Source organism: Cydia fagiglandana, chromosome 2, assembly GCF_963556715.1.
Source record: "Cydia fagiglandana chromosome 2, ilCydFagi1.1, whole genome shotgun sequence".
Taxonomy (NCBI): Eukaryota; Metazoa; Arthropoda; class Insecta; order Lepidoptera; family Tortricidae; genus Cydia; species Cydia fagiglandana.
The window spans coordinates 6,156,525-6,170,163 of record NC_085933.1 but is presented as its reverse complement, the minus strand read 5'-3'; the positions used below and the strand labels follow the sequence as shown (position 1 = coordinate 6,170,163).

Genomic DNA, 13,639 nt, shown 5'->3' with positions numbered 1-13,639 from the left:
ATCCGACCCACCGACCGCCGCGACTCCTCTAACGGAACGGAACTCGACATGCACTATAACCACAAATTATAAGTGAGAACTTTTTAGATCATAATTTACATGCTGACAACTCATATAACATGCTATCTTGCTATGTGGGATTTATGTCGCTTCACTAATGATGTCTTAAAAAACAGAAAGACATGTATCATTTGAATTTCCTTAGGCTAACTATAACTAGTAGTAATCTTCTTTGACAACTCGCCTTAAATATTGGACTCCATCAATTTTAGACCGTAGCGTACCGCGCGTTACTGCGTGGCACCGATTTGGCTATATCTACAAACATACTTTGACAAAGAACAGTTCCTATTTTTTATGGGGTATTTTGGCACAATTAGAGTAACAATAGCCGAAAGCAAAGACGGAATGACCCCAAATTTGTCGTCGGGACAAACGGCGGGTCAGACAAAGCGGGATGAGATGATCCATCATCATGAGTCGGGCGCGCCTGGGAACGGGCCTCACCTGAGGCCGATACATCATGCTCTACATGCGGCAAATTGCAGCTCCTGTGTCAATCGCGGCGCGGGAACATTTAATATTGGGGTCATGTCAGTACATCAAAGCTGAGAAAATTGACTTCGAGGCTTATACTTCAAGGTGTGGCAAATCGATGTTCGTGCATTATTTATGAACAAATCTTTTGCCCGTACTCCTTCTGGTCCATTGATGCTGCTGATCGCGTAATGTTGCATTACTTTGATTACGTAAAAAAATATACAGATAAGCATCATCATACTAATATTTCACTAACGCCATTCGTAAGAACTAACGTTGACTACCAATTAATTATATTATATCATTTCACACATATAAAGACTTAAAATCGATTCACTTAAAACGTAAATATAATCTGGAATTAACGTAATAATGGCCATATTAATCGTTCCAACACTTCTGTGTTGGAACGCCATAAGATTTAAAAGGTTCAAGAACTCTTAGGTCCTTTTGAAAGAGGTTTAGTCTAATATGTTCACCGCGATTAACGCAAGCAGGAGCTCTGCCCCCTGCCAGCCTCAGCAGGGGGCCTCTTCGACACGGTGTTAACACGCCGTCCGGCCGCCGACTTACACCGCTTGCGCGCTGAAATGTATTATCACATTCCCTTTTGCTTTTACACGCAATTGGTCAAGACGAAATACCGCTGAATTGATATGAGATTTTTATGACTATTACATATTTGAAATTATTTTTTTTGCCATAACGCAAGGGAACAAGAAATCGTTAGAAAAGACTACCTAAGCAAGAGATAGTTTTAAAACATGTAAGTAAAGATATGATGAGCGAGACTTAATCTCGCGACTCTGGGTTAGGTAGGCACAACCAACCCCTATGCCTTTACCTTACCCTTTATGCCTTTTGTAGTTAGAAAGGTCCACCGATGGACAGTTAAGAGTGTGGGCAATGGTACCATCTCGTCACTCTACCAACTTAGCAATCAAAAAAAATTTAGCGTAGCATATTCCTTACTAGGACAGATTAAACTTTAAAATCAATATGCATTCGAAGAATTCCCTCACCTTAAATGTTTATAAGCAAACTTTATACTTTATACTGAGATAGTGGGGCCGTGAACTGGGGGTAATCAGTCACTGTCGCCGCTATCGAGCGATGCACGCGGGCGGGCCACGCCGCCGGCGGAAGCGGGCGCCATGCGAGAAATCAATCCCGAGATCTCTTGACGTACTTTCAAATTTTTGTAAGATATTAGGTTAGGTAAACGTACTGGTGCTCGACGCGGTTCCAGTACATGTCATCTTGAAACTTAAGTCATTGTCAATAGAGGTGACAGCAAGGTGTCATCTATTGGGCATTAGCATGTCGAGGACCTTATTTTAAATTTTTATTATTTTTTCATTCATGTGTTCATCAGATTAAGATTCACGGAAATTTTAATTAATACAGCACCATGTTTTAATTAATTTGTTAAATATAGTACCTATATGACATATAGAAACCTAAGTAGGGGTTGTGTAAGAAACTAAAATTGAATAGGTCGTGATAGTGATATTTAAAATGACGACAGTACCTTTTATATCGTCATATGACTTTACAGTTCTCTACAAAATACTTACAATATTCAGCTTCTAATTGCGATCTACCTCTAAACTCACATTTAATTGAAGAAAATAACTCGATGTTGTGCATATTTCGCATTTACAAATAAATCGTGATATCCGCTACAGGTAAGGCCGCATCCTCTATGCAGCTCGGCGTTTGTGCCCCCGCTCTAAACTTAGATATTGGATTTACCAAGTTTTGACTGATTCCGTTAAGTGACAGCTCCTCGTCTATTCCACCCGTTTCCGCGCTGGATATCCGGTGGCACTTTTGCGTCTGCGTTCGCTTTGATATTTTAAAAGCCACGAGTTCCAACATACCTGTATATGTATGTATATCTCTACTAAAGTATCTACTTTGTGTTAGGTAGTAAGCAGGTACAGGTGTTTTATAAAGTTTAAAACAAAATAAGAAAACAGCAAGCAGACTAAAAAGAGTACCTACAGCAAAAAATATAAAATAAATTATCCTTGATTATAATGGATTAATCAAAAGTTTGCTAGGGAGCCAGCGTTTTCTAACTTTCAATCATGTCAGTTAGGTACTTACATGTTTTATAACAAGCAGAAATTTTAGACTTATAACATAATAAAGTCCTCTAGGCTATCTGCATATTAATTTATCACGGTGATCGGTGTAACTATTAAACAAACCTACCTGAATGAATCAGATTTCCTAATAATCCATACCTAACCAAATCTACGAATAAGCGCTATGAAGGCCGAGTTTCCTGTTAAAGTTTCCCATCGCTCCTCGGCATTTTTTCCCTCACCTATTCGACTGCAGCTAAAACAAATCGTCGGGAACCACGCCTCCGGCCATCTCGACTCGGAATTAAAACGCCCTGCCACGATCGATCATTCCGATTCTTTAATACAATTCCGTGTACTGCACTGTCTCAATTTGTTCGGCCTGTTTGATGTCTGACGCAAGATGTTGTATCAAATGATACACGTTGATACAGTTGTCGGTTATTAAATAAAAGCAAAGAAATTCAGAATCATTTGGAGTTAATTATGATGTTGTCCACATAATAATATATTCATTCTATGTATCAAATTGTTTCTTGTAGTGCAGTACGTAGATAAATATGTTTTTACTTACTTTAACTTCACTAAACTGATGCAGTCAAATGCTAAGACAGCGTTATTGCTCTGCGAGTCTGCGCTGGCAATGGCACCTGCTTTGAATGGCGCCATTTTTACGTAATTGAAGCTATAATCTTGTTATTACCAAGCAATGAGATAAAATATAGAATGCGATATTCCATCGATTAACGTAGAATTTACAGTCAATAAAAATTTTAGGCCTCTTTGAACTTGTTGTGGCCGTGATAATACTAATAATAAATACAGCACCTCATGGGTCCCATATCATTGTAGTAGTCCAAAATTCAAATAGTTTACCGTAAGTCGTCCCTAGCAGGGAAGTGTCACTTTCCGTGCCTTAAAGATTAGATTACAGGAATATTCTTACCTAAGAAGACGAGTGAGTCTCACTCAATATAACTACAATTTACGAAAAAAAGCGTACTAATAAAAGATTATAAATAAGAAATAGATAAGTACATAAACACGTCACCGGATCGCGTGCGTCCCCAATTAGATCCGTCTGTAACTAAACAACTGAAATATTCACTGTAATATGAGCCCATTTATACGTAATGATGATGACATGGGAACTCTGTCATTTGGTGTCTTTGCATTGGCACATGGCGTTATTTATTTAAACGCTCAATTGGTAATAGAGCGCTACCAATATATAATTCGACAGGCGTATTTGGAAGGACTTACATGGAGATCTACTACTTATTTAAAGTTGTCAATATTGAACGCAAGAAGTGATATTTGGCTTTTTTTTCTGGCACAGTATTTATCTTCTTATATGCTACTCTGATCGGGTGCTCATAAAATGAGTTAGATCAAGCTAAGTTGGCAGCGATTTTGATAGCCCAGACTGTGCAAGCGTTATTTAAACGTCATAATTTTATAGAAGTTAGACGTTTAAAATATCTAATCAAAATCTTTGTCAACTTAGCTTTGTCTAACTTTACGTGCTTAAGTTACTGGCATCAATATTTTGGACATGACCAAAAATCAGTTACATACCTATATATTGAATTTGATACATGCATACTTGTATTTAATTATAAATAGCCTCTTTAGACCGTAACCACACACTACTAAGTATTTTTTAAACCTTTTCTTTACTATGCCGCTCACTTGGGTCCTTTCCTATTTATTATCCACTGCTGGCTTCCACATTTTTATTTTTAAATAAATAATAAAGAATGCACAGATATGATAAATAAGATACATAATACAAATACGAAATCTATTACAACAATAACCCTCAATATTCTAAGGAAACTGCTGGCGCCAGGCAGCTGATTTTACCAACAATGTCAATACCAATGTATGTATTTACACTTGTACTTTCGTTTGCAAAAGTAAGTCATAAATCTACCAAATTCGCAATGGTTGCAAATTTGCAAAACCGTGGTTACGCAATAACGCAGGTAGTTTGATCCTTGTCGGTCATTGTGGTCCGCTTAATAAATCTCCCGACCGGCTCCCTTTGATTTATGTGAAAAATGACCGTAAATTTGAGGTTAAGAACATCGGAGGTCCCCGGGTCCCTATTAAGGTGAATTAAAACGGGAACAGCAATTACTGGTTATGCAACACGACTAATCACCTCGACGAAATTATGGATGGGTTCAACGATTTCTTTTCGAAAATACCGCAAGATTCATTTACAAAGTATATTTAAGAGCTATGAAAAAGGCACGCTTTTTAGGAAAATAAATATTACCTGCCGCTGTTATATGGTACCTATGTACCTATGTATATTCTATACCGATATTAAAAGTCTCTCCCATCATGGAGCTTTAAATGCAGGGCTCGATTCTACTAGCTACACTGAGCTACTTTTACCTATTGGGACCAACTCCAAAATCGGGAAAAAATGTTGGCTATTTCATATATTTTGGCAAGTCAGACGATGTTTTCTATGGAAAAGCCAAAAAAAATAGTCATTTCGGGATTGGTCCCATAGTAAAACGAGCTCGATTTGGAGACATAGTGTAGACTAACGGCCCTATTCTAACTTTAACACTAGAGATCATCTAGAGATGAATAAGATACGATATCGAGAAGATATAGTCATTTGTAAGTTAGATATGTCAATCTATTGTAAATCTAGTTGATCTCTATATCGTCTCTTGTGATTATCTCGTTTACCGAATACGCGTGTAAGTTTATTATAAAAATTGATGCAGTCGTATTATGTAAAAGAAATTAGAATAGTTATTTACGGTCTCACTTTTATCGCCTGTTGAAGTTCATTATTTACTTAGACCCGTCCCACCTACCATCTATAGTTATAACAAAAACAAAAGATAAATAAAAACGAACGCCAACCAATCAAACGTGATAAAATCGCCCATAAATCTTTCAAATAGCTCTAAATCTTTCCAGTAGCTAATAGTTCATAAACAATTATTTCGCGGTATAATAACAGTATTCATTGGCTGTCAATACATCGGTTTTGATTTACGCGCGGTAACACTTTCACCTCTACATCATTCTGAGCGATAAATCAATGGCGTGGACTGCCCTTTTGTGCCCTGGGATGGCGTTCCAATCGCTAACCAAGCACTGGCGAGTTAAGAGCTTAGTGTAACCAGTATACGTACGCTCTTTGGTTTAGTATAGTTACGGATGTCTAGGATACACTGGTTTGCTCTAAAAACCAACGCTCCCGCGCTCGCGCACCAAATGGGAATGAACTGCCTTTTATCACCGCTCCTGCTCCCGGGTAATATACGTGCGACAGATCGCGGTGCATTAGGTCAGGACTCTTGGACAGATTCGCACGTTGTGATTAGAGAAATTATGTGGGTTATCATAATTTTTGGCTATTATGAGTAGAATTTCAGCGAGGTTTAAAATTATGGAGTTTTGATAACACTGAAATTTCCATGGGGAGCCAACTGATAAGAATTAACATTGGTCTAGTCTTTAATAAGAATTTTGCCGCTGTCTGTAAAAATATTACAGAGAGAATACATTTACCGATTCATGACCGCGGCTACCGCATAAAAAATAAACTAACGTCCGACTTATTTTTTTCGGTTCACGTTTCATATGACTGACGTGTGACCAGACGAGTCGGAGATGACTAGGTCACATTACTATTATCAGAAACAGGTAGCTGAACCTGTTCTGTCTTTTGTTAGTCCAGTCAAACGGCAGCCGCCGACTTACAAACAAACAAACAATACGTAATCCGCTGCCTAAGCCGTCATGAAGAAATCAATAAATCACTTTCGCTAAGGGCGGCCGCGCACTGGGCGCCGGCTTTTGTCCTGCCATTGTCGGCGTAGATTTTTACGGCAATTAACGACACTTACCTGCCACGGTCTACGGTAATCCTATTAGAGTGGGATGGCGCTAGCTGCGTGGGCGGTCGTGGGACAGAGACGGCTCAGCCGTTTTAGATCGCTGGTTTTCAATGGAAGGTGTGATCTCGACGGTAGACCGGTTCATAAATCGAACTTGTAATCGTAATAAATATTAATAGTTATTCTTATTTTCTGGATATAGTACTTAGTTCAACACAGTCATCTTTGTTTGTTAGACCGCAAATACATGTTGAAATACTCACTTAAACTTGTGATGTTGGAGGCAAAACCTACACCATTAGGTGTACGTTTCCTAGATCGATATTCACTTAAGACTGCTCATTTCATACCAGGATTTGAACACAGTATCAACCGCTTCTTAACCAGTGTGAATTCTATATAGAGAACCTGCTCATCAAAACTCTTAATACACTTTCATTAATTGTAGAATTATTCAAATTTTTGTTAATGGATTACCACATACATTTATCAACCCTAAACACTAATAGAATTATCAAGTATTCAAAATGCGATTGTTCATTTGACGGTGGATCGTTGGCGTCTCCCCTCGATCTCAAGTGAGTTGTTTGGTGGCTGTAAACTGATTTATCATATCAGCAAGAGTTTGCCAAACAAGCATCATCTTACACGCATAAACCCCATATCGCGACCATTGTCACGTAAGCACAATACATTTTGAACAATATGTCCTTAAACTTTGAGTACGTATTCGCGTAGCGTAGATTAGGTAGCGTCACTGCTGTGCTATCAACTGTAACAATCCATGTAATGCTTTTGTGCATAGGACTTTGAGCTTAACATTGAGGGATTTAGGTTGGGTATTGCATGGGTGGGTGTGGAGATGTGTTGTTTTTGGCGGTGGAGTTGGAGACATGCACAAGCTTGTCTGAGACGAGGGTGGCTGTGTATCATGTTGTCCGGTTTCCGGACAAGCCCGCCCGTAATTAACCAACTTACTACGTAAATGTTGTTGATAAAACAAACTATCCCGAGCGACTACGTATGCAAGACGTCGTGATACTTAAACCGTAGGTATACTTAGTCGGGTAAATTCTCTAAATTGCTTATTCATATATTGAAAACTAGGAGAGCAAAAGTATGTGAATAAATATTATTATTATTTTGACACTGGACATGGTTCTATATTAAATAAATAAGTACTCAATGTGTGTTTTCCAAACTAAATAATAAGTCATCTTACTTAGCTTGATATATTTAAATATTTAATTCTAATGAGATTGACATTGTCCTTAGCGATCCGATACACAAACTAGTTTAAGTAAATTAAAATGTTCTTTTTTTATAAATTTTAAATGTTCTTTATATTTAGTTTCTTTAACGTTCATAAATGTTCATTAATATTGTTTGTACTTACTTTACTTTGTACGGGTGTATTCATTTGCTCATTGATTCCCTGATCGTAGTAGCACGATCGCTGGCTTTGAATGTTTTCCGCAATTTTATATAATAACAACTATTAACACTAGCTATAAAATCAAGCAATCACATCCCAAACCTCAACACCGCATATTAACACTCGCGCGATAAATCACCGCGTCTTGGTTTAATCATCCCGCGTTATTAATAACTTGGCTTTGGAATTAAACAATAAATTGGGAGGTAATCGCGCGTCGCGGTAACCGCTGACTCAACGTTTATAGAGACAAATTGTTGCACCAGTTACTGCGAGACGTATTAATCTTGAGGCCCTCACTAGCAGGGGAACAACTTAAAACATGACGGAACTACATCACCGAAGAGTTTGGGATCTCAGACTTGGATAGATAGTAACATTTTATGTAAATATCTATATTACAAATATATAGATTTTTACAATAAATTACCTACCATTCAATTCTATTCAATTCCCATTCAAAACGAAAAAATATCTGTATTGGAAGTTCTGTTTGATGCTCTACTAGTTATAAGACAATTTTAATTTTAACATATGTTTTGTAATTAAAAATTTCATCTGTATTTTGTCTGCATACATTGATCAACGTTATAATACATATTTATATGTATGTGTAAATGGTGTATGACAAATGGACCAGTCTACTGCCTCGGCCACTGCCCCTCTATACTTAATCGTGACTATCGTGAGACGTCGCCCGTAGCGCTACGCCGTAGGCTCCCTTGCTATTGCTACGAAAAAGCAGGGAGGCTGAGACGTCAGTGATCGATTTTGAAATAGTTTACCTTAAAAGCAATTTGACATCGGTCATATCAAAGCATGAGATTAAAGTTATCAAGATACATTTCGTAGTGTACTGTATTTTTTTATAACACATGAATATAAATTTATATAACTTTTAATATTTTCACGTTTTGAACACATTAATTTTGTTAGCGTTATTTCCGACTTAATCCGCAGTCACGATCAGTGTAACCTGCATCTAAACGTCGGAAATACATATAAGTAAAGGTAACATAATTAATTCGCGATAGAACCGATAAAATTGTATTTTAATATGAAAATATGTATGTTAAAAATAGGACAATATATAATTAGTTACACTATTCTTCAAGATTGTGGTGAAGTTCACTTAATCAATTTCCTTATTCGTTTTAAATAGAAAATATTATCTTAAATTAATTTTCATCCTTGGCCTGTACCAGTGCTTCCATTTCGTGATTAAAACCATGAACGAAACTTAAAGGCCATCCCTGATATTTAATTTACCAAAAACTGTAACGAATAACTACATAAACGTGTACAAGCGTTTTATTTATGCTAATGCCCTTACTGACTGACGCAGACACGAATGTCATTTGTTATGATGTGTGTCGTTACATTAATGCTAGTGATAATTATAAACGTCGTATGTGCAGCGAAAAGTAGTGTAGTTACGATTTATTGAATGAGAGTGTGAGGAAAAACGGCGTATGTGTAGTTTGCGCTCGTACGCAGATGCGACATTTTTAAATACCTTTGATCTTTTGATTCAAGTGTGTCCGTAAAGAGGCGTATGAGACCGAATTTTTTATGCAATTATGACCTTTAGAAATGAATTATTTTTAATGTTTGTCGTGAAAATGTTTTATTGCGCCAATTTGTAAGCTATGTCACTGATTTAAACTTTCACGATTATTAAACATTATCAAACTGCACAACGGGACTTAATCGCGTATTTAAGTTTTAAGATTTACCTCCGACGTTTCGAGGACGGCGTTGTCCCCGTGGTCTCGGAACGTCGAAACCCCGTCCTCGAAACGTCGGAGGTAAATCTTAAAACTTAAATACGCGATTAAGTCCCGTTGTGCAGTTTGATATTGTAAGCTATGTGTCAGCAGCGGTCACAGTTTTAGATAGAATCGCTGTTTATTGCGATGTTGGACATGCAATTGAATGGTTTCAATTTATTACGTGAATGGAAACTCTTAGTGCATGTTTTAAAAGGTAGTTATACTGTGTGCCTTCGTATTATGAGATTTATATGTCATTTATTTATTTATTGAATCAAGTTATATATAACATTACAGCTTGCGCCAAAGCGTTACATAGATTCATAACTTAAAACTACTTATTTTCTAATTTAAAACTAACTTACATCTACGAATATCTGTCTTGCATCCTTTCAAGCACTCCCTTCCATTCAGATATCAGCCTCCCTGTCCCAGTCGCAAACAAATCACTCTCAGGCAGTGCCGCGAGTAAGGAGTTGGCGAGCGCAGTTGCGCGCAGTACGGGGGAGTGTACGCGCAGACGAGTGCGCGAGTGCATTACGGCCAATATGGGCGGGCGCCTCCGTCTACTACAGTACGCGTCAGGTGCAGAAAGTTTAAGAAACTTTTCTAAGAGGCCAAGGCTATCTATTTTACACCTCAAAACCTTAACTATAAAGCATGCCAGTCCTAGATTTCTGCGCAGCTCTAGTGAGTCATAGCCTAAGTGTCCCTGCAGAAATCTAGTCGGGTACATGAAGGGGTAATATGTATGTATTTTCTTATACAGGTTGCGAAGGAATTTCTTTTGGACTTGTTCAAGTGCCAGGATATACTTCTTTTCGTGTGGACTCCACACTACAGCGTTTGTCTCGAGTATGCTTCTTACGAGTGCCGCATATAGCGCTCGCGTAGCATCTACAGTGAGCGAGACAGCATTGCGTAGTACGAAGCCCAACCTTTGAAACGCCTTGCGGGTGACATCCTGTATGTGTGGCCGGAATGTGAGCCGCGAGTCGAATATTACTCCGAGGTCACGAACTTCTTCGACGCGGGCCATTGTGCTCCCTGCCATAATGGCAGAGAGGCAAGGAAGAAAGAGAATAGGTCATTACCTCACATTTTGCAATGTTAAATAATAGCCTGTTTCCCAAACTCCATTCATAGACCGCGTCGATGTCCTCCTGAAGGTTTTCACAGTCACTAGCGGATTTAACTGCCATGATCAGCTTCACGTCGTCTGCAAATAACAGTACCGTAGATTTTCGAATAACATGTCATGTCATGTTCCAACTACATATAAATCTTTTTTATGTTGACTAAACCGATACGGGTGGAGCCGCAGAGTCCTTTAACATACAATTGTTCCACAATTAAGCTTCTAACCTATCACCTTTCTTTACTTCAATCGATGCCATGGTAATGGTCCCATGAGTCACTGTTAAACCCCAAAGTTCATGGTATATCGATTTATCAAATATGCATTTGTGGTTGTTAAGCTATTTTAATTATAGGTAATCTAAGTAGTTAAATACTAAGTATGTTAGTATGAACTTTATTCATTTATAAATAATTGTACCACTATTGTCTCCTGGATAACTGGACAGACTAACAACAAGAAGTAGTTCATTGACCCCTACAGCCAATGTTAAGAAAAATGTATTACAGCGTTTTTGGCATAACATAACATGTCCATTTTCGGAACGTCTCCAAACACCTTAAAGACAAATCGATGGTAGATGGTAGACAAAACACGCCTTATCCCCCTCGTGACGAACGACTATTAGTGCATCCGTCATTAGTCTCCGTCACCGCAACGACGCTGCATAAACGGCCGTTTTGCCAAATTCCTATATTACAATATTTCTGGAACATACGCGTTGGACACTATTAGGGAATATTTTGTTACAAAAAGTATTTTGGGACATGTTGTGGGATAGTTTCTAAATTGGACGTCTTTGCATTGTTCTTCATCCACAATAATTATTTTCTGTCAAAGTCAAATAAGGGACAATTTACGAAAACAACATCTAACGAATCAAGGGGAAAAACAAGAAAAGACAATTTTGTTTTGCTTATTTTCTTGGCAATGTCAAATCGAGATTCTAAAGGGCAGAAATTAGGCACAAACGTGGGCTACGCATAGCATTCTTGCACTCTCACATTCCAATGAGTAAATAGCCTAATCTAAACATTTTCTTCATATCCAAAGGTTGTGGTACAGAAGTTATGGTATTTGAATATAAAATTGAAAATTATCTCCTGTCGTAAAATAGATTAATATTGTTTACCCAGCACTTCTCATATATTTACAAGTATGTATAATTGTCTACTTTAGCCTTCTCATAGCTGTCTTCAGCGTGCAATAACGATGTTGAGGCACAATTAACAAGGGCAATAACGTGACAGCGTCCGCAGGCTGAAGGGCTGAGGGCGTTAATTTGCTAACGCCCTAATGAAAGCCGCGACTTACCGCTGACGGCTCCGATCCCCGCCTAGATAAACGCTCTCAAGAATCTCACAGGAAATTGGCGTTTTCAGAACTCCCAACTTGTTCGTAAACTTGCACGATAACATCGATACGCCTTAGTTAATCTGCTAGCCAAGAGAAATACATATTTTCATAGGAAATCCGTGACGTTAATTAGGTATATCAAACTCGTCGATAACATGCACACTTTTTAACAAACCACCAGGGTTGTTTTTAACACTCGTTCCTTTCGTCGGGACTTTTACGGAACACTTATGGTCAATTACATTTAAGAAAATTAAAACTTAAAGATACTTAAACATAATTGTACAAAGTAAACTAAATGATAATACTAAAAATAATGACAAAATAAACTTAAAAATACTTGGGACCTTCTAAAATTTGCCACACTTGTGGTTATTCTTTTAATGGGAGGCAATATTAACATGATTCAGAACAATACAAATACCTACACCACCATGGTAAAAAATCGAATTCCCAAAATACCATGAAAAAAATGTCCACTGACCTTATTCCAAGCATTACCACTCGTGGGAACAAATTAACTAGTTCAAAACAATCACAGTAAAACAATGGCTCGAACACCGGCATTTAATTTAAAGTACGTCACGTCTGCTTCAAATAAAGCCGCCCTCGCAATATCGAGAGTGCCATCGATTCCCATCACGCGTTGGAACTAATTTGATTTTAGCATATTAAGGGGAACATCTAGATATCGTTCCTCTTGGTGGAACAAAGTCGTATGTCCACATACGCCCTAGTCACATGTGGCTTTACGTTGTTAGAAGTACGACATAAGACGCTTGCGCCCTCAGGTAATAACGCAAATGATGTAAGGTGCGCCGTAATATCCATCACGCGCGGTATTTGCTTATCTATGCAAACGCGGAAGTGTAAAAATCGTCGTGAAAGGAACTGAGGGCTTGGTGTGGCGCTGCTTGTTCGAATTAATTTTTTAAATCGATTTAGTCAAAGAAAACGTTTAAGTACTCGTGTCACACTATAGATGTACCCTGTTTTCAGCAAGAAAGACGAAAACGAAATAAATACCTACCATCTTTGTAAGAAAAATTGGTAATTATATGCCCGAAAATATTTTGGATTGGTGTTAAAAATTATAACAACCATAAGTGCAGTCAATTGAAAAAAAAGTTATAATGAATCTTTAACTTATGCCCACATCAGTCACTGTTTTCAATTTAAATATCGACAAACCCCCAAATTATATTGCAGGTATGTTTTTTCTATATCCTAAAAATTATTAAATCAAATACTTTTTTAATATTAACAATAGACCTCGTGTTATAAGCTAATTATACCAAACTCCTAAGCCGGAAATATTTTTCAACATCGTAGATATTATTTAAGTTTTGTGTTAAATTCATCGAATAAAACAAGTCGCGGCCTCGGGGCGCAACACCGTGAAACAAAATTCTAATATATTTTTATCTGAT

The 13,639-nt window shown here is 37.7% G+C and overlaps 1 protein-coding gene across 1 annotated transcript in view; it reads left to right on the top strand.

Moving 5' to 3' along the window:
* Positions 1 to 13,639, top strand: part of LOC134674747 (homeotic protein proboscipedia) — a 75,879-nt gene that overhangs the window by 18,843 nt on the left and 43,397 nt on the right. The gene's annotated exons all lie outside the window — the stretch shown is intronic.